Raw genomic sequence first — 22,548 nt, forward strand, 5'->3', positions numbered from 1 at the left:
TTTTGTTTTTTTTAAATGATGGATATTAATTATTGAATTATTCAACAAATTACTCTTTTTTTATATGGATTTTTTATATATCGATCTACCCTCTTACCTCTGCCTCTATGGACCAGCCTCCTCTGTTATATGAAGAGCTATAGCAGATGCTTCTTATGCTCAACCATGGATTCTGTCTTGTAGGGATAACACTGGTATTGGTGATCAAGCCTGGAGTTGCTTATGGTAGTGAAATAGAAGAGGAACAAGAAGGAGAGGACTTCTCCACTGCTGATGCCCTGATGGATCTTTTAAGGTAGGAAAGAAAGATAAACTAAGGGTACCGTATATTCTAACATCATTTCTGTTTCTCTGTGTATCAGTTCAGCAAAGTCTTTAGCTGAGTCAAGCAATTTCAGAAAGTGCTGGAACATCTAACAAGATAATTCACATGTATAAGGGGAGGTCTCTGAATAAGCCTTTTCCTTTCACACCTGTGTTATTTGGTCCGTTTTAACTGAACCCTGGAGCATTTTGTGAGATAGTCCGGTTCGTTAGGGCTGGTGTGAAAGCTCATTCGAACTCTGGTGCAGACCAGTCAAACGAACTCCGGTCCGCTTAAAAACGGGGGTCTTGGTTCGCTTCGAAGTGCACTACAGTTTGGTTCACGTTAGCCTGAGAGCGCGATCTGACCCAAATACAGAAAGTGAACAAAAAACACTGCATTTACTAGCCTGCAATTTCAATCTTGCACACAATTAAGAGACTTATATAAGGAATAATAACATTTTCATTTTACACTTGATTTATGTGAGAGTAACAACTCACAACCAGCCAATATGCAAACGGAAATAATGTACATGTTTATTTACATATATAGCAGGGAAGTGAGATCCGATCACAAGTTGTCCCTCAGGACGCATTTCTAGACCCATTCTACTGCCAGGTGGGAACACACATACCTAGGGCTCTCCACTTGTGATCCAATCACTCAGGATGGATGGTAAAACCAGGTCGGAATGGGGTCTTGGGCTTCTTGCCTTTCCTGCACTGAAATTGCTTATTTTCTTATTTTAAATCTATTGTACGTACTTAATATCTTTGTGCAAATAAACTAAACTAAAACACATCCATTGTTTATAGGAACATGGTCCCACACAACCTGATTCAGGCTTGCTTCCAACAGGTATGCTTTTCATTAAGACATATGCCTCGTTTCCTCTCGTTCCATGTAATACTTCTGATGTAAATACTAATTATTTCTTTTTTTATAGTTCAGGACTGACAAGACGGACATTGAAACTGAAGATTATGATGACAATAGTAGCATGGTGACGGTAAATATTTTCCCCTTGTCACTATTTACATTTGCAGTGATTATCTTTGCAGATAATCACTGCAAATGTATGGGTCTTGACTACAGCACTGGTAGTATCACAGAGAGCTGTGACTTCATCCTCTCTGTTATTAGTTAATTAATCAGTAACATTTTTGAGAGATTGACATTTGTAATAATAGTGCACTAACAGAGGATGCATTGTGTTTCTCCAAGCTCTGCCACACTGCCAGTCACTTTCGAATGTTGTGAGGACCGACTGAAGATCGACCAAAGAATTACTCGCTTCATACTGCCCATTGGGACCAGCCTCAACTTGAACGGATCTGCCATTTATGAAGTGGTCGCAGCAGTTTTCATTGCCCAACTCAACAAAATTCAACTGGACTTCGCCCACTTACTTACCGTTGCGTAAGCCACTCTTTCTTTTCTTAAGGAAATCATAGCATCATCTTCATAGCAAGTCTACTCCAAGGTGCTGGAAAGGAGGGTTCGGCTGATATTCGAACCTCAGATTGAAGAGGAACAATGTGGATTCCGTCCTGGTCGTGGAACAATGGACCAGATCTTCACTCTCGCAAGTCTACATGTGTTTCGTGGATTTGGAGAAGGCGTATGACCGGGTCCCCCGGGAGATACTGTGGGAGGTGCTGCGGGAGTATGGGGTGAGGGGGTCTCTTCTCAGGGCTATCCAATCTCTGTACGACCAAAGTGAGAGCTGTGCCCGGGTTCTCGGCAGTAAGTCGGACTCGTTTCAGGTGAGGGTTGGCCTCCGCCAGGGCTGCGCTTTGTCATCAATCCTTTGTAATATTTATGGACAGGATATCAAGGCGTAGTCGGGGTGGGGAGGGGTTGTAGTTCAGTGGGCTGGGGATCTCATCGCTGCTCTTTGCAGATGATGTGGTCCTGATGGCATCATCGGCCTGTGACCTTCAGCACTCACTGGATCGGTTCACAGCCGAGTGTGAAGCGGCTAGGATGAGGATCAGCACCTCTAAATCTGAGGCCATGGTTCTCAGCAGGAAATCGATGGAGTGCCTACTCCAGGTAGGGAATGAGTCCTTACTCCAAGTGAAGGAGTTCAAATACCTTGGGGTCTTGTTCGCGAGTGAGGGGACAATGGAGTGGGAGATTGGTCGGAGAATCCGCGCAGCGGGTGCGGTATTACATCAATTTACTCTTACCTGCAAAGGAAGCCTCCACTCTAGTGGTTGTAGAATGGCTCCTGTAAGTTTAATCAGCAGTTAAGAAATTGATACAAAATGTAAAGAATTGATTACTACAGCTGCCTTTTCTGCTCCTGGATTGGTTTGCGCCATGCTATTCCTAGATCCATTACTACATTTGTGTGCAAAGTCCTTCCTTACATCTATTACCTAGTTTTAAACTAGTGGTTTACCAAATGGGGTTGCTCCATTAAAACCTGAGACAAATGTAACTGTAAATCGGCTGTAAGTTAGTCTATATCGACGACGTTTTCACTTCTGGGATAGTTCCGGTTCTGCCGGAAATTCCGCCGGATGTCCCTCATTTAGGCCGGATGTCCATCACAGGGCTCTACATAAGGGTTGCCCGGTTGCCCTTGACAACCAGATTGAGTCAATTAGGAACAGTTTTGTGGCCTGTGTTGGCCCCTTTGGCAACCAACTGTTCAACATTTTTTAGTATATAAAAATAAATCAAAACTTACAAAACTGGAAAATCTAATTTCAAAAGAATTCAATATTTTATTTGATTGTCTCCGTAAAGTTTAATCACTACGTTTGTGCGCAACACAACATTTCATCTGTTCTGTGACCGCTTTCTACACACGCGCGTTTGCCGTGAAAAGATATATGCGACGCAATTTTCGGTTCATGTTAACGGAGCATGTTAAATGCTAATATGGCACCGGTGCCCGGTATCTGACGGGATACCGTCAGCATTTCAATAATTTAAATAATTTAAATAAAATAAAGTTTTTGAAATGTAATTTTAAATCGTCACAGTTGAAATCATTACTAAACAGCATTTTGATCATGTGTCAGATTTGTCAACTAGTTCTTATCACCTCCTTTATTCTTCATGCTAAATGGGTCATATATTAGTTATATATTATTAATATATATTAGATATGTTTTGTCTTTTTGTTCAGTCAGCTACGCAACATTTTAGAAGTCCAAAGAGAGAAAGAAAGAAACAGAATCCATGTAAACAGCATATATCCTCTGCTTTCATAGTCTGATGCTGTTTTTGCCTTTCAGAGACCGCTGCAACACTGCTGTCAATGTCATGGGAAACTGCTATGGCGCAGCACTCATTTACAGAGTGTCGACACAAGAACTGGAACACATGACAAGGTACAGGTCTACATGGTCTTAGTGTTTGTGTTGTTGTTTTTTAACCCAGTACATTTGCAGAAATATGTCTAAATTTTTCAATCTGATACAAATGATTAATATGAGGCTAGTAGCAGAATGGAGGATCAGAAATCTGCTGCCTAAATCAAATCTATTATGCTGATCTTCTCACACCATTGACGGCCGTGTTGTGTTTTTTTTTTGGCTAGGAGGGATGCTGTGAATCTTGAAAATATTCAGGTCAACGTCAACAGCCAGGCCTCTGATGAGGACATTTTCCACAGTGATGCGTCCCAGAGCGAGGACATTGGTCTCCAGATCCTGTGCACCCCACCAGAATATCTGTCAGACCAAGACAGCGATGACCAGAATGTGTAGTGTCAACTCAGAGTACAACAGGGACAAATAGGGTGGACTTAATTTGAATTGCATTGATGCAGCAGATGTGCTGTAGTTATTGAATTGATGTAATAAATGGTAGTTATTGAATTGTCCGTGAGTGTTCCTTCCAGTGTAATAACAGTTTTACGTTATTTTGGTACCATTTCATTGCTAACATCAGTTATCAGGTTTCCAAACATATGCAAGCTAATGTTAGTAAAGTATCAGTGCTATCGTTATTCTGTATATTGTACGAGATTAATAGTGTAAGGCAATGTTTACAGCGTAGGAGAGAAGCAACAGAGGTTTGTGTTTTTAATATATTTCTCTGAGCAATATGAACAATGTCAATGAAACCGAAATGAGCTCTTAGTATCTTCATCGTTTACACACAGCTGTTCTAGCTGTAGCTAGTCTGTGTTACAACTGCATGATGTGAGTTGTCTGCCAGGGAAATCACAACACATATGATTACGTTTATGTTACACTGACGTGAGGAAAAGTATCCTAGACATCGTTCTAGCGTTACGCACAACCATGCTATAGTTAGCCAAGCAACTATAAAACTTTGAATTTACACAAATAGGCAGAATGACCTGTCGAGAAGAAAGCAGGCAACTTCGGCGTCCCTTTTTGAAATCCTTGCTCCTTATGAGCGCTTTCCATCTTGGAAAAGCCACTCCAACATTAACTTTGGTCTTATTGCTTTGCCGCGTTGTCGTTTTAATTCTCGTTTTAACTTCCTTGGCGACTCTGTTATCTTCTCCCCCTCCCTGGTATTCGTCACGGTGCCACTGAGTGCCACAGCATTGCGGCATGTTGAAAAGACAAGTCTCAACGCCGTAGTTTCGGACCTTGGACCCAGAAACAGCATTATCAGAACGTTGAAACGTCACATCTTAACAAGCGGATATGTGTATTGGTTGTTGTTGACATAATTGAGTAGCTTGATGCGCATAAACATGGAGAGACAGACTCTTGCTATGATTCTAGCTTGCCTCTAATGACATCTAACATGTTAGGTAGCCTGGTATCCTATTGATGTTCAAAATCTGTTTAAAAAAAGTGACAAATAAACATATTTGAAATGTGAAATCATTGTTATGTGGACCAATTCCAAAAAATAATACAAACCATTATTCTAAACCAAAATTATGAAAATGGCATACCTTTATTCTATAAAACACATTGGTTATAATATGGGGGGGGGGTTCCACTTATGGAAGAGTGTAGGTTCCAGTCACTCATGCATCTAAGGGTTAACAACTGACATGTGAACATGTCATTAGATGCACCTGCAAGACAGACTGCAGCAGCCTAAGGCAGGGGTCTTCAACGTTTTTTAAACCAAGGACCCCTTAACTGAAAAAGAGATCAGGGAGCCACTACTACATATATTGTATAAAATGAAGTTGCATATTAAACTGGGCCTACAATAAAGTGTAGGGCGGTTTACAGCCTTTATACTTTTTTAGTGCATAGAATACTAAGCTATTAAAAGAATAATTGTGGGCATGATTTTATAAATCATCTTTAAATGTTGCACATATGTACATGTGGCACAGTGAATCCTTAGGATATACTGTATCTGTGGATAGCTATCTTAGTGACTACCTTACCTATAGGCCAGTAAGCCTGTCATCAGTGGGGATTTATATTTGCTAATACTATTTGGATACATGTTAAGACATTTTATTCTGGAAAAAACCTTCAAAAGTGAACAATAATTATAATTATAATAATAATAATTTGGGGCTCCGGACCCCCTGTTGAAGATCTCTGGCCTAAGGTGCACATGCAAGAGGCATGACATTGAGGGCTCTGTTGCATGTAGCAACTGCTGGTTCGCAAATTCATCTCAGACTACATGTGATGACGATGAAGATGATGAAGCTGAGTCAGAAAACTTACCCAGCAATGTTAAAGTTTTACTTAAAAGTTAACATGGTAGGTTTCCAAGAGTTGATGAAACATTGATGCTGATTAGTGACAAAACAGCAGTGACACATCTTTTAAAAGTCCTAATTGATATTTAAAAAAAAAATGTTTTAAATTCATATAAATCAATGCCAACATTTCATATGGCTTAGTGCCTACACTAGTGATTAGTGATAGTGATTTTGTTTTAAAAGGGTAATTTAAGAATGATGTGGTATTGTTGTAAGAGTTCATATTGATAGATTTAGGCTAGATGGGGAACAATTCAATTTCCTCACAATTTAGAGCAACCAAACGCAAATGCTGTCCAATTTAGCTGAAACTCATACTGTATCCAATCAGTTCTCAAACACATTTACTGTATACTGCAAGGGTATAAGACTACATTTTACAGCTGTGGAATATAGAGCATGCAGGAGACAGACAGGGGCAAGAGCCTGCCAGTGCAAGAGGAAGGGGAGAGGGAGAGGGGGGCACAGAGGACAAGGAAGAGCCGGAGAAAGGCAAAGGCACAGAGACATATCAAATGAGATACGGGCAACAATTATAGATCATGTAATCAACCATGGTATGTAAGCATGACAGAGGCTGGTCGGAGAGTGCAGCCTGTTTTCTTTGGTCTTGAACATATTGTACAGTAGTTCCTGATCATTTTGCTGCTGTATATCTTTTTTCTGTACAAGCTTTCTTGTACGTTGTGTTGTCATGTTTCTATGTATTTGCGGGTTGGCTGGTGTGTACATACAATGAGAAATTAATGTTTTGTTGAAAGTATAGTGTTTGCCATGGCTGACATCAATACTATTCAGCTGCCTAAATATACAATGTTAGCAATTGTACAATATTACAGAGGGTAACTATCACCTTTTCAGAGTACACGGTCATTTGACAATCATCTTGGTCCAAGCAATGATTAAGGAACCTTTTGTTTTGATGACAAAGATGTATTCATTGATGGATTTATATAAAATCGATACAGCATAGTATCGCAATATTTTCCGTGGCAATACTGTATCGATACACAGACAACAAGTATCGATCTATTATTATATATGTGTTGGTCAGTGTGTCTGCTTGACAATCCCATTTTGCAGCAATCAAATTAAAGTGAGATGAACAAACAGAGAAATGCATCTTTTTAGATAAAACAGATGTTGACAAAGTTTCCTTTTGGGGACATCATTTGAAATTGGGAAAGATTTGAAGTTGGAAAAAAGGTAATAAATTGCAATATATCGCAGAAAATTGCAATATGTTTAAAATCGCAATAACATGGTATCGTGACATAAGTATCATGATATCGTATCGTAAGGCCTCTGGTGATTCCAACCCCTAATAGAGTGACGTGCTGAATGTACCACGTGGTGTGAGGATTGTACTTAGTGTTTTGACAATTGTAAGTTTGTTTCAGTAAATGTGCCAAAGCGATTGAGAAAAACTGTAATCAGTCCCAAAAATCACAGTAATTAAGTAGGAGCACAGAGTCCATGACAGTGGAGTGGTAAAACCTATAGCAGTGTACACAAACCTCAATCCAACTAAGAGATAGCCTATATATTGAGATTGCGATATACTGTACCAAAACAGGGTTACAGTATTTAGTGAAAAATATCTATCATGTCAGCTAGCACCAATATGGCCTGCTGAGACTGCGGTGTCTATGTGCACATATAGCAAAAAGCACTCTATTTAGTTATTTTATTATCTCCTATTAGAAACAATCGATATAGATAGATAGATCGATAGAAAGATAGATATATAGACAGACAGACAGATAGATAGATAGATAGATAAATAGATAGATAGATAGATAGATAGATCGATAGATAGATAGATAGATAGATAGATAGATAGATAGATAGATAGATAGATAGATAGATAGATAGATAGATAGATAATGTTTTGTAGTTAAATAAATGTAGTTAGTGTAGTAAAAACTACAATATTTCTATATGCAGAAGAAGAGTATCATACAATGGACGTACTCAAGTAGAGTAATTGAAGTACTTGAGTAAATGTACTTTGGTAGGTAGGTAGATGGTAGATAGGTAGATGGTAGGTAGATAGGTAGGTAGGTAGGTAGGTAGATAGTTAGGTAGGTAGGTGTCATGGTTAGAGTAAAGAATCAGGGAGTCTGACCTGTTTTCTTTTGTAGTTTGTGATTGTCATGACATTTGTCAGAGTTCTATCTTCAGTATCGGTTTTGAATCAAAACAAAAGAGCAAACAGACAGAGTACTGAGCTAGAATATGTTTAGCTGACCGTTTAGTCCTCAATATTAGCTAGCTGAAGTGAGTTTGCCTACTTTTAGCTAACTCGGCTGCATGACCATGGAGAACAACGTTACTGAGGAGGAAATCACTTCTGGCACCAGAAGCTGGAGGGATTTCATCAAGACATGCTGGCCTTACATTCTGGAGAATAAGTTTCTGTTTTCAAATCAAGCGGCTGTTATCCTGGGTAAGTGATAACTACATAGGCATACTTGAGTTTGATAGCAGCTGTTGCCAAAAATTGTGCCTGCAAAGTATTAAGAAAATAAATTCCTGGTAGATACTTAGAAGCTCTCAAATGTTGTTCATAGGCAGCCGGTTAACGTTATAAGCTACAGACTACTCTGGTCTCAGCAGGTTAAACAGCTTTATCTAGTGGACAATTTAAATCATTACAGTTTTATTTTAGAGTGGCCACAATAATAAACCATTTACAGTGAGTTATTAACATTAATTTCTTTGACGAATGATCATTGATTGTGTGTATCTACATACATGAGACACATGATGCAGACAGGACAGTTACGCTTCATCCTGAATCCTTTCAGAGCTGGGGAATCAACTGCTGATCTCTTTTGCCACTTGTTTTACTGACTTTCTAGTAAATGCATTCTGCCTGACTGTAACATTATAAGCTTAGTGCTGTTGGTTCCTGTTATAAAAGATAAAACAGGTGGCATTATTAGTAATGTTTGTAGGTCTGCACCTCTCACTAGTGTCCTTTCTAAGGTTAATGGGAGGATTCTGATAGACAGGTTAGAATTATTTATTTACTTACAAGTGATTATGAATTTGGTTTGAAATGCAGCATGGCACGGATACAGAATGTATTTGATCAAAATGTTGCTAGTTACTATTGCAGTTCCACTTTGTCCATGGTTGTCTTGGATAAATCAAATGTTTCTTTCATTGAATCAATCCACCTTTTTCTTCATTGCTGCTGCTAACTCTGCTGCTGCTAGCCATTTCCAACACAGTTAACTGACTAGCTTTCTCCTCTTCTTCTCCAATTCTGTATCTGTCCAAAAACTGGCTGTGGATATAAAACAACTGGAATCACTAATGGTGATTGGGACAATTGAGGTTGGACCTGATTTGGCTGCAGTTGTGGTGGTGATTGTTGATTTGGTGAACACTGATTTTGCATAACCAAAGCCTCCGAAGCTCCTTCTTCTTATTCTCCACCCGTTGTATTTGATTGAGTTTTCTGGTAGTTTCTCGGTCTTGTTCTTTCTGCTCATTTCTATATAGCTTCACTTGATGGACTATATGATCTGTATAAACTGTTTTTTCCATGCTTCCAAGTCCAACCACTTCTGCTAGCTTACTCCTTACTGGTAAGGGCAGCCCCTTTTGCAGTTTGGTTCGCAAAATTGACTGCTCCAGTTGGCTCAGATCTGGATCATTTCCCGTAATATTTCTCCACACCTGGTGAGCTCTTGACACATAAGCTCTCGGATTTTCTTCCTGTCCCAGTGGTTCAATCAGAATGTTGTCTGGATGCACATTTGTTGGATATGCATCTCTCAGCGCTCCCCACAGCCATCCTCTACTTGCGGCCAACAACTCAGGATCATATACAGAAGTCCCTACATATTGATTAAGTCCAGCTCTCTGAAAGATTTATTCCATAGCTGGAACCCCAACAAGATTAGCCAAAAGTCTCTTAATATCTCCTATGGCAAACTGTGTCTCTATCGACATTTCTTCCAACTTTGCAATCCAAGGATGTGCTCCTTCTTGAAGAGTAGGCAACTTATCAAGAATATCTGACATATCGGTGTTCTGCAAAGGCTTATACTCCAAATTCTGTCCTTGAATGATCACTGGCAGCATCTTCCTGCTTGCCTTTCCTTCTCTTGAATGCAATGCATACTTCTTCTCCACTTTCTGGGTCCTTTTTTCAGCAATTTGTCCCTCTGTATCTTCAGCTTCTCCAAGTATGACACGCACCGCTCCATGTCTCTTTCAACTTCTTCTAACTCAGTTGTTGTAGAACATGATCCTGTAGCTCCTTTAATCTCCTCTTCTCCATCACTGTCTCCATTTTCACTTCCATCAGAGGTCTGATCTCTTGTCTCTTTTCATTTCCTCCATTTTTCATCACCTCTTTCTTCCGCTCTAGCCAACATTCGTCTGATCACAGGGTCATATCCACCCATGATCTCTTCTGAACCACTCTGATCATCATCATCATCATCATCATCATCTTGAAATTCCATCCTCCTGAACCTCTGTCTGCTCTTAGTTTCCAGGCGTTTCCTTTTCTTCTTATTTTTGGAGCTTGGATTCATCTTTATGGTCGTTTCAGCTTGTCCTCTCTCAATTATTAGTACATCTGTGAATGTTTCACCAAAATACTTTGTAGGCATGTGTGATGTTACTTCTTTAATGTCAGTCTCTGGTCATGCCCTGAAAACCATCTAGGTGTCCACTTCAACCACTCAATCATGGACAGTTGCAAATCTGTCGCCCCTCCTTCTCTGCTGCTCCAGCTCCAGATGCGTTTCTGGTGTAAGTGTGTGGGGATGGGGCCAAAGTTGCCCACAGAATGGAATGCTGAATCAGCTTGTAGGGGAGTGAGACAGGTCCGCTCTGACATCCATTGAGGCACACTGAATAAACACAAAACACAACACCTCCGAGAAGCATTACTTGTACTTTAACCATACAATAATATTACCTAAGAAAAGTATCATAAAATATGCACTTCAAATACTAAAAGTAACAACACAGAAAGGTCCCCACATTTTTGAACTGGAAATGACCACAGTAGTTCTATCAATCAACTAAGTATTTAAGCAGCTAATCATTTCAACCAAACTCCTAGGCCTATATATTTGTTGGGCAGTTTAACAACAATAAAACATCATATTTCATAAACATATGTTTGTTCTACACAAATCCTAATTCATTTTTTTATTTTACATGAGCAATTCATCTTGGAAATTACCATTAGTCATTCCTGAAAATTACATAATTTGTTTTGGTGCTTGTGGTATAGCAGTTCTATTCTATATACTATTCTATGTATACCATTCTCATCTAAACGTTTACCCTCCTGTAGATTGGAGCCCAAGTGCTACAGTTGTCTCTGTAACAACAATATTAATATGAACTCCATTATCCTAATTCAAAAGTACATTCTCTTTCTTTGTCTTTCTGTCACTTAACACTCTCTTTCTGTCTTTAACCAACTTAGTACACTTAACTTTCCCTTAAAGTGATACCTTTTTTCCCCCCATTGTCTCATAAAACTTTCTTTTCCCTTTCTACAGCATACACTTACCATCTTCTCTCAACTTTCCTGACTATCTTTTGTAACAATTGTTACCCATTTAATATACAAAGTATATGAATTAACTGTCTGTTTTATTAGATTGAATTAACTTGCTGTTCATTCATTTTCCATCTTCACAAATGTCACTCATTTCCTTGACACAATGACGTGACCACATGTGACAGTGGGGAACCTTAGCAAAGTCAAAAACCTTATAAAATTATCAAATGTTAAATTATTTTATTCAAAGTAAAATCATTTTAGATGCCTCGCCACTCAAAACAAGTGATCCAACATTTTAAAATGGCAGAGGCGACAATCCTGAAGCCCATCAATCAGTCCTCTCATCTCTTACTTTCAATAGAGGTATAGAGGCTGGAATTCTGAATTCCAGGGTGATCAAACACTGGTGTGGGTTCCAGCAAATCACCTATGCCAGCTGTTAATCTCTTTTTCTTAATTACATCTTTTATATTTAGGCCACATTTGTAGTTATCCTTTGTATGTATATTGTCCCTATTTTAATGGTTCTCTTTTATTTCTTTCTATTTCATTCCTCTTTTATCTTTTTCTTTTACTTTAATGGTTTTGGCAACTACACCAATTCTCCTCAGGAACTGACAAACTCAGTTCCAACTGCCTCTTTAGTACTCAAGTACAGATATAAATAAAAGAATAAAGATTCAATCTCTTGTTGAACACACTTGCTTCATACAAACTTATTCAACCTTGCATATTGATTATCTATATCATCAACCAAAATGTAACCATATCTTTTTTTTTTAAATACAGTTTTTAACTATTTAAGTAATCACAATATATTTTCCTATCTTTTTAAACATACCTGTGTTTACTTTCAAGTTTAAGAAATAATCACATTTAATAGAAATAATAAACTTAACTCGAGAACACTTTTAATCACTATAATAACAATTTCTTATTTATCTGTTAACATAACTCTTATTTATAAATTTAATTAATAAACAATAATTTAACTTAATTCACAGTCAAGCAACAGTCACCGAATATTTTACTGGGCTGCACTCAAAAAATCCCCCTTCCTTTTTTTGTTGCTCTGCCTCTGCACCCAAGTGCAGGCAAGGAGTGGCCTAGACTGTCTGTGAAAACTTGCATTCCTAGAATTTTAGACATGTGCAGTCCATTCGCCAGTGTGATCTCAGAATGAGATGAGCTCCCAAGCACACAACCAACCAAGGAGGATACCTGAAGAATAACTCAAACCCACTTCAACATAGAATTTCTTAATCTTACCCGTTTCAAAGCGGCAGATATTGCAAATAGCGATACACTATCACAAAGCAGTTTAAGCGATCACAAAGAAATCATAGAGGACTTAATGATCCTCAGCAGACAGACCAGCTGCCTCTCTATTTTTACCCAACAGACCACATTCATAAAACAACAGTGACACGGAACAAAATGAACAAACCAACACAAAAACATAAAACACAAATTCTAATTTGAAGCTTCTTAATTTTACTATCGCCTAATCTATTTTCACATCCTCCAAAGGGATCTCATAAGTTTAAAGATTCATAGACTGTTAAACAAAGTCCTCCTAGAGACTCATATCATTTTATGTTTTTTTACCTGATTAAACAAAGTCCTTCCTAAAAGGCTCATACGTTTTAACAATTTGAAAACGTTCTCTTCAAATGAGACTCATAGTTTTAGCCGTAATGAACAGAATATCTTTCCTTATAGATAACTAAAACTCCTGTTTTCAACCAAAACACACACACATATATATATATATATATATATATATATATGTATATACATATATATATATATACACATATACATATATACATATATATATACATATATACATATACATATATATATACATATATACATATATATATATATATCTAATATAGGATATCCTCATGACATAAATCACACATGTACAGCCTATCACACACATCAAAAACCACCGCTGTTCACACACACTCTCTCATACACACAAAAAGTCAACATTATTCATTCTACAATTCATAAAAAGAGCATGCTTTCCGCCGTATTCTTTGTTCCTTATTCCTTTTTCCTTATTATTTCCTACATTTTTGCCACCTAGGTGTAGACTTCCAATGAGAGAGAGATAACAATGAATCGATTGGCAAACATACAATTGAATTGTATTCTACACCTCAGTTCCCAGAACTGACTTAAACTTTTTATCTAGTAAAAGTTCAAGATTACGGCCCTTCTAAAATTGCCTTTCTTCAAGGGCTTTTATTCCTAATCTACGGCGTCCTAAGTAGGCCTAATCCTTATTTCTTTATTCCTTTTATTTTCTCTTATTTCCTCTTATTTATTTATTCCTTAATCCTTTGCTTTATTTTCCTTTTCCTCTATTTCTCTGTTGTTTTTTCTTTTTCTTTTTAAGCCAAATTCCCTTGGGCCCAGGGTTAACACTCTTTTAAACTATTCTACACATTATGTTCTTCACTTTAATTTCCTTTTCCTTTATTTCTCTATCGTAATTACACTCACACACTCCCCCTTTTTTATTTTTTATCACAATGCAAAGAAATTTGAAACAAAGTCCCAGCCCCCACATCAACACACACAGTACCGCAGCTGCACACACAGGTTTCTTTTCAATGCGGCCTGACACACACACACACACACACGCGTGCGCAGCTCCCATGAATGACTGCCACCCCAAAAATGTGAGGAACACTCACCCTATTCAGCTGGCCTTTGAAGCAGAAGTCGCACACCGAAGCCCCACAAGCGATGCGTCTGAGGCCGACAAAGCCGAATCACGTGACGCCAGATTTGTTGTATATTTAGTTGCAGCACTGCGCTGCTGATGTGTGGAGAAGGAACTTCGCTGACACTGTTCTTGATTATAAAAAGGTTTATTACATCAAAGATTCCAGCATCAATTTTACAAGCTTCTGCAGGAGCTCGGAGAGGCAACCAACCCAATCTTCAAATATTGTCACTCTGAAGTTCTGCGGCTATCTCATTGTATATATTCTGTACATTTAGTGGGGGTGTGAGTATATGCTTGGAGTAGGGAACTGACCATTTAAGGCCCCATACATGGTATAGCTCCAACAAAATATCTTCTGTCTTAGGAGGCCCCTTCTAATGTTAACAGTTTCCAAATGTTTCAGCAACAGTAGGATAAAGTTCATAGGAATTCCCTTATATGGCAATCCTTAAGTCAAAGTTGTAAATCTTCAGATACCACACACTTAAACACAACAAATTCTGGCTAATCAATGTAATGTTGCCTTCTCTGTCAATATCATGGTACGCTAGCAACTTAGCGAGTAGAGGTTAGCTGCTGAACCAGAAACACAATACCGGAAAGCGGAAGTAGGTCACCACCCATTGGTTGCTGGAGAAACAAGTGGATAGAGATGTATCAGATTCATAAAAAGAGTGTTAGATAGCACCTACAGTAAATATCTGCTCAGAAACCAGCTGTGACAGTCAGACAGAAATGCACTCCATTTGTTTTAAAAATGACCAATCAGTCTAAATGTGTTTAAAGCATATAGGGATACGCATTTTAGCCTAAATACGACATAGGGTTTTATTGGTCAATGTGTCTTTGCTTAACAATTTAATGTGCTTTCCACCTGTGCTTTATGGTTGACTGAATAGAAAACCCCCTTTTTGTAAAAAGGTTTGGGTTTTGTTTTACCTCTGTTATTCCCAGCTATTTAAACCCTTGTGCTGAATTTCAAAGATTTCTTTGTTATTGTCTCACAGGCATTGCCCTGGGCTTGACTCTCAAGGCCTATGGCCATGTGGACAGCAACATCCAACTCTACATCGGCTTTCCAGGAGAAATGCTCATGCGGATGCTTCAGGTGGACACCGTTCCTCTCATTGTTACGAGTGTGATAATGGGTAAGCCACAGGTGTAATGCTCACACTGTTAACTGTTACATTTGGTTATACATGTTGTACACACTGCATTTAAAAAGAACATACTGGTGGTTTGACAAGTTTAAACTTATTAAACCTATATAGAGTGTTAAACCTTCAAGTGAGTCTTTGTAACTTTTGATGAACACCAGCCACTGAGGCCACATCTACCTAAAGTTAGCTAACATTAGCCACCATGAGCTACTGGTTATACCAGACCAAGTAAGGCCTCAGCAGCAACACTTCTGAATGTATTGGAGAGAAAAAAAACTACGACTAAATCTTTCTGAAAAACTGAAAGTAAACTAAAACTAGAAAACACACTCTGACAGTGCACTAAAAATAAACTAAAATGAAATCCAAAAGTCAAAACTAAAATTTATTTAATTTACATTTATTAAAAGTTGAAACTTGTATAACCTTGGTCTCAACCAACCCACCTGAAGTCACTTGTTATTACTGAGATGTAACTGTGTTCCCCTCACTCTCCATTAACTACTCTTATGTAAGACTAATACATTACCTTGACCCTCCATACTGTAGTCTGCAGATTGTAGCTCATGTTGTTGTTTTTCCTAGGTGTTTCTGGTCTGAGCGTTCACTCTTCCAGGAAAATCGCTCTACGTTCTACAGCATACATTTTGTGCACTACTCTGATAGCTGCGATTATAGGTAAGAGAAATATTGGTCATTGGTTTTATTAGGAAAGATGCCCTTTTTATTGATGAACAACAAGTTTCCTCTTTCACTTCAGCGTGTAATTGTGCTATTTAGACTTAGACTTCTCTTTATTGATCCTTTTGGGATGACTCCCGCAAGGAAATTAGATTTCCAGCAGCAGATTTTAGCAGCATATAAAATACTCTTTAAATAAAGAGGTATAAAAAATAAAAAATACAGTATAGAAAAAATACAGTATAAGAATAACAATGACAATAAACTTTTACAATTAATTTTTTTTTACAAAAAGTAAACAAACAGTAAACAACAATAAACTACAGATAAATATATAGATATATAGGACTATGTATGGTATTGTGTTATTGTACAGTTAATAAATAAATTACAGTTAGCATAAATTAGCAGTTAAGAACAGTTAGAGTGTCCAGGTATGTATGTGAGTAGATTATTCATTTATTGCACAGTGAATGAGTGAGTGGCTACCACTCCTTCCCTTCCTTCCTGTTCTGTCCTCTTTACCCTATTTATTCTATTTCCTCCTCGCCCCGAGTGAGGAGTTGTAGAGTATGATGGCATGAGGGACAAAGGAGTTCTTGAGTCTGTTGGTCCTACACTGGGGAAGGAGCAGCCTTCCACTGAACAGGCTCCTCTGGTTGCTGATGACAGTGTGCAGGGGGTGGCTGGCATTGTCAGTAATGTCCAGCAGTTTGTCCAGTGTCCTCCTCTCTGCCACCGTCACCAGGGAGTCCAGCTTCATGCCGACCACAGAGCCGGCCCGCCTGATCAGTTTATCCAGTCTGGAGGTGTCCTTCTTGGATATGCTGCCCCCCCCCCAGCACACCACAGTGTAGAAGAGGACACTGGTAACCACAGACTGGTAACACATCAACAGCAGTTTGCTGCAGATGTTGAAAGACCGCAGTCTCCTCAGGAAGTACAACCTGCTTCGTGTCTTTCTGTACAGGTGGCTGGTGTGTGTTGTCCAGTCCAGTTTATTGTCCAGCCACAGGCCAAGGTATTTGTATGATTGCACAGCCTCCACCTCAGCTCCCTCTAGCAGGACTGGTCGCGGCCTTGGTCTTGGTCTGGACCTCCCAAAGTCAATGACCAGCTCCTTCGTCTTAGAGGTGTTGAGCTGTAGGCAGTTAGTGCGACACCAGAGAGCAAAATCCCCCACCAGACTCCGATACTCCTCCTCTCTGTCACCCCTGATACACCCAACAATGGCTGTGTCATCAGCCTACTTCTGTATGTGACACAGCTCCGAGTTGTAACAGAAGTCCGAGGTGTACAGGGTGAAGAGAAGAGGAGCCAGCACTGTGCCCTGGGGGGCTCCAGTGCTGCTTACCACAGTGTCAGACGTGGTGTCCTTCAGCCTGACGTACTGTGGCCTGTCAGTGAGGTAATCCTCGATCCAGTCTACCAGATAGGGGTCCACTCCCATCCTGTTCAGTTTGTCCTGAAGTATAGGGGGCCGGATGGTATGGAAGGCACTGGAGAAGTCCAAAAAAAGGATCCTCACTGTGCCGCTTCCCTTATCCAGATGGGAGGACAAGGACAAGGGCTGGTTAAACCTGTTGAAGAAGTCATTCAGCTCATTCGCCCTCTCCATTGTCCCCCCTGTAGCTCTGGTCTTTGTGTTGTGACCTGTGATGGTCCTCACACCTTCCCAGACCTCCCTCATGTTGTTCTCCCTCAGCTTCTGCTCCACCTTCTTTCTGTAGCTGTCCTTAGCTTCCCTCACACAGTGTTTCACCTCCTGCTGTGCTGCCTTCATGGCCTCCCTGTCCCTGCTCCTGAAAGCAGCCTTCTTCTTGTTGAGGACAGCCTTGACTACCCACGTTACCCATGGCTTGTTATTAGGGTAACAGCGGACAGTCTTGATGGGGGAGACCACGTCTGCGCAGAAGTTCAGGTAGTCCGTCAGACAATGTGTCATCCCCTCTATGGCCTCACCATGCGGGTTGATCAGCACATCCCAGACTGTGGTGTTGTAACAGTCTCTCAGGGCACTTTCCATCTCAGGGGACCATCTCCTGATGGTGCGAGTTGTCACCGGCTGTTGTTGGACCAGGGGAGTGTACAGTGGCTGTAGGTGAACCAGGTTGTGATCAGACTTCCCCAGTGGGGGGAGGGGAGTCGCTCTGTATGCATCACTCACATTAGCATACAGGAGATCAATTGTCCTGTTGTTTCTAGTAGGACAGTGATGAGAGATGATCATAAAAGCCTCCGGGTGCTGTGTCTGCAGCCTTGCTGTGACAGTGGGGATCTTCTCACAAACAGTGGCTGCGTCCGCTCTCGGAGGAATGTAAACACAGACGGTAATTACGTGACTGAACTCCCTCGGCAGATAATATGGCCGCAGGCAAACAGCTAACAGCTCGAGGTCCTGGCAACATGAGGCTGTCTTTACGGAGATATGTCCTGGGTTACACCAGCGGTTGTTGACATACATGATGAGTCCCCCACCTTTGCTTTTTCCGCTCGCTTTTGTGTCTCTGTCGGCAGTGAATACCAGCAGGTCAACGTTAGCATCCGGTACAAGGTGGTTTAGCCATGTCTCCGTAAAGATGAACAAGCTGCTCTCACGGTAGAGCCGCTGGTTGTTCAGCGCGGACAGCTCGTCGATCTTGTTCGGCATGTTCCCCATGATTACAGATGGAATCGATGGCTTGTAGCGCCTCCAATTCTCCGCTAGCTTGGCCTTTAGCTTAGCCCCAGCCTTGCAGCCCCTGGGTCTCCTCCTCAGCTCCGTCGGGATAGGGTTCCGTATCCCGGCTCGTCCCTTTGTGCGCAGAGCCAGCAATTCCTCTCTAGAGTAAGTGAGTGAATTTAAAACCAACACATTCTCACTCCCATCTCGTAAAATATGAATGCTTGGTCAGGTGCCTTTGTCGTTGTTATTGACGCTAAAAGTCTCCTTTAGCGTCATATAACGTGCTTTAACTAAACACGCTTGGTCGGGACTATTGGCTTCCTTTTGACGCAGTTAGGTTAAGGAAAAGCTTGTGGGTGGGCTTACGTTTCCGTGACACGAGGGAATAATGGGCCGGTTGGGTTTAGAAAAGGTTGTGGGTGGGTTTACGCTTCTGTGACTCGCGGGAATAACGGGCCGGTTAAAGACACGCGGGACACGAACCCCGGTCTCCTGGGTGAAAGTCCTGTGTTTGACCCATCCTCCACCCCGACCAACCTACACGAATTTCCCCCTTACATACTACTCGCTAAACCCCGTGTCCTCTGTACGTTCTACACACATGCTGAAGGGCACTTTTTTTCGTTGCTTCACACACTGACAGCCACTGTCCAAACGTCCGTATTCTATGAGTTCGGAGCGAGAACGAGTTGGGCTAAACACACAAAATGGCCACCACACTGACAATACGTACTGATCATGCATTATGTTGCTAAATCAAATTTAGACAATACACTGCAAATTTCACGTAAATTGGACGATGTTTCTCACATGAGGCTGACACCTTGTTAACAGCAGGTGGGGCTATAACTATGAGTCAATATTGGCATGTAGATGTCCTCAGGACTGAACTCTTATCATGCATGAGAAATTCTGGGCGAATTGAACAATGTACATTTGAGTTACAACAACTTCCTGTTTCATGACGTAACATCGAAATTCGCCATGCCGCCACGCCCACACCCTTCAACGCAGAGTCACAATATTCAAAACACAATATCATCACGGTCTCCACTGCCTCCCCAGACTGCCCTTTCCCTTTTGTTCTGCATGTGTCGCTGTGGAAGCATTTTAATCAGAATTTAAATAGTTTGGTTTTTTTTACAAAAAAGAGAGAAATATTTTTTAAATGATGGATATTAGGTATTGAACTATTCAACAAATTACTCTTTTTTTATATGGAATCGATCTACCCTCTTACCTCTGCCTCTATGGACCAGCCTCCTCTGTTATATGAAAGAGCTATAGCAGATACAGTGCTTTTGCTGCTTATGCTCAACCATGGATTCTGTCTTGTAGGGATAACACTGGTATTGGTGATCAAGCCTGGAGTTGCTTATGGTAGTGAAATAAAAGAGGAACAAGAAGGGGAGGACTTCTCCACTGCTGATGCCCTGATGGATCTTTTAAGGTTCCGTATATTCTAACATCATTTCTGTTTCTCTGTGTATCAGTCAAGCAATTTCAGAAAGTGCTGGAACATCTAACAAGATAATTCACATGTATAAAGGGAGGTCTCTGAATAAGCCTTTTCCTTTCACACCTGTGTTATTTGGTCCGTTTTAACTGAACCCTGGAGCATTTTGTGAGATAGTCCGGTTCGTTAGGGCTGGTGTGAAAGCTCATTCGAACTCTGGTGCAGACCAGTCAAACGAACTCCGGTCCGCTTAAAAACGGGGGTCTTAGTTCGCTTCGAAGTGCACTACAGTTTGGTTCACGTTAACCTGAGAGCGCGATCTGACCCAAATACAGAAAGTGAACAAAAAACACTGCATTTACTAGCCTGCAATTTCAACCTTACACACAATTAAGAGACTTATATAAGGAATAATAACATTTTCATTTTACACTTGATTTATGTGAGAGTAACAATTCACAACCAGCCGATATGCAAACGCAAATAATGTACATGTTTATTTACATATATAGCAGGGAAGTGAGATCCGATCAAAAGTGGTCCCTCAGGACGCATTTCTAGACCCATTCTACTGCCAGGTGGGAACACACATACCTAGGGCTCTCCACTTGTGATCCAATCACTCAGGATGGATGGTAAAACCAGGTCGGAATGGGGTCTTGGGCTTCTTGCCTTTCCTGCACTGAAATTGCTTATTTTCTTATTTTAAATCTATTGTACGTACTTAATATCTTTGTGCAAATAAACTAAACTAAAACACATCCATTGTTTATAGGAACATGGTCCCACACAACCTGATTCAGGCTTGCTTCCAACAGGTATGCTTTTCATTAAGACATATGCCTCGTTTCCTCTCGTTCCATGTAATACTTCTGATGTAAATACTAATTATTTCTTTTTTTATAGTTCAGGACTGAGAAGACGGAGATTGAAACTGAAGATTATGATGACAATAGTAGCATGGTGACGGTAAATATTTTCCCCTTGTCACTATTTACATTTGCAGTGATTATCTTTGACACATGAAGTTGCTGTAAGACCATTTTTCTTAATGAGTTTCTGGTCTTGTTACAGAATGAGACAGAAGTGCGAAAGGAGGGCCGCTATGTTAACGGCTTCAACACAATGGGTCTGATTGTCTGGTCTTTTGTTTTTGGCGTGATCCTCAACAAGATGGGAGAAAAGGGGAAAATCCTTGTCGAGGTCGTTACTGTCATGAACGAGGCCATAACAACTACGATCGACATGATAATGGGGTAAGGTCAAACAACATTTGATTTTCTTTCTCCACATTGAAAACATTTAGTGATACAGTAAATAGTGCAGTACGTGCAGTAAGTGAGTGTTTATTCTAAAACACTGAATCTAGTCAGATATGGGGTCTTTTCTGCTCACAGTATTGCCATTAGAAATAGTAAAAAAAAATCTGTTAAAGCATAGCAGTCTTTCACTCGTCTCGTCTGTTAAATGTTTGTGTTCTAAAGGAGTTTCAGATTATTTCTCAAGTTTTGTCACCCAACGTTTTATTTTCATTACCATTTTGATGTCTTTCCATTTTTGGAAATGAGAGAAACATAGCTTGTTTTCATACTTAAACTAATATATTAATGGTATTCAGACTGTCTCCGTTTACTAAGTTTTTCCTTCATTTTTTTCATTTCATTTTTTTTCTTTCCAGCTACTTGCCAGTTGGAGTGATGTTTATGATTGCAAGCAATGTTTTGGAGATTTACGACTGGGATACTATCTTCAAACTTGGAATGTTCGTTTTAGTGGTTATGATTGGGTATGTTCATCTGTACTGTTTTAGCTCTGAAATAACACATCAGCAGTTCATCGATAAAACTGGGCCCACATAAGCTCCTAGTTTTATTAATATTAACTAATAGTTATCAAAGTTTACTTAGATGCTGACGGGATGGATTACGTATGTTGGCTTTATCATTTTCCCCTAATTGTGCTACTGTTACACTGTGTCACAGCATTAGCATTACCCCCAAAAAGTGTTACTAGGGGCCACATCAGCAGCTGTTCAATAAAAGTTGTAATAGTCTTTGCAATAAATAATAAATGAAAAAAGGTATGTTAGTTTAACTCACCTTTTAAAGCGTAAAAGCAAAGTGACTGAAAGTCAGTCAGTCAGTTACAAAGCAATATCTAGATAAAGTTTGCTAACATTAGCTAACATTAGCAACAAAGAGCTACTGGTCATATGACCAAATAAGACTGTAACAGTGAAACCCCTGGGTGTAATGAAGGGAGGGCGCATTTTGCTGCTTATGAATTCAACTTTCTGTTTTGTGTCATTTCT

At 39.9% G+C, this 22,548-nt stretch overlaps 1 long non-coding RNA gene and 1 pseudogene across 3 annotated transcripts in view; both read left to right on the top strand.

The window, feature by feature from the left end:
* LOC144527553 (excitatory amino acid transporter 3-like) overlaps positions 1-22,548 on the top strand; it is a 30,795-nt pseudogene that overhangs the window by 5,764 nt on the left and 2,483 nt on the right. Inside the window, exons 4-8 of the transcript XR_013502834.1 lie at positions 184-295; positions 1,123-1,165; positions 1,254-1,316; positions 21,312-21,493; positions 21,916-22,023. The product of XR_013502834.1 is annotated as an excitatory amino acid transporter 3-like (transcript). The remainder of the gene's footprint in view (positions 1-183; positions 296-1,122; positions 1,166-1,253; positions 1,317-21,311; positions 21,494-21,915; positions 22,024-22,548) is intronic.
* On the top strand, positions 1,581-4,143 carry LOC144527591 (uncharacterized). 2 transcript variants are annotated; one of them, XR_013502840.1, is made up of 4 exons: positions 1,581-2,073; positions 2,211-2,362; positions 3,559-3,654; positions 3,864-4,143. It is a non-coding gene; the product is annotated as an uncharacterized LOC144527591 (long non-coding RNA). The 2 variants fall into 2 exon arrangements; XR_013502839.1 differs by having other exon boundaries at positions 1,581-2,362.

This window comes from Sander vitreus, chromosome 2, assembly GCF_031162955.1.
Source record: "Sander vitreus isolate 19-12246 chromosome 2, sanVit1, whole genome shotgun sequence".
NCBI classification, from domain to species: domain Eukaryota; kingdom Metazoa; phylum Chordata; class Actinopteri; order Perciformes; family Percidae; genus Sander; species Sander vitreus.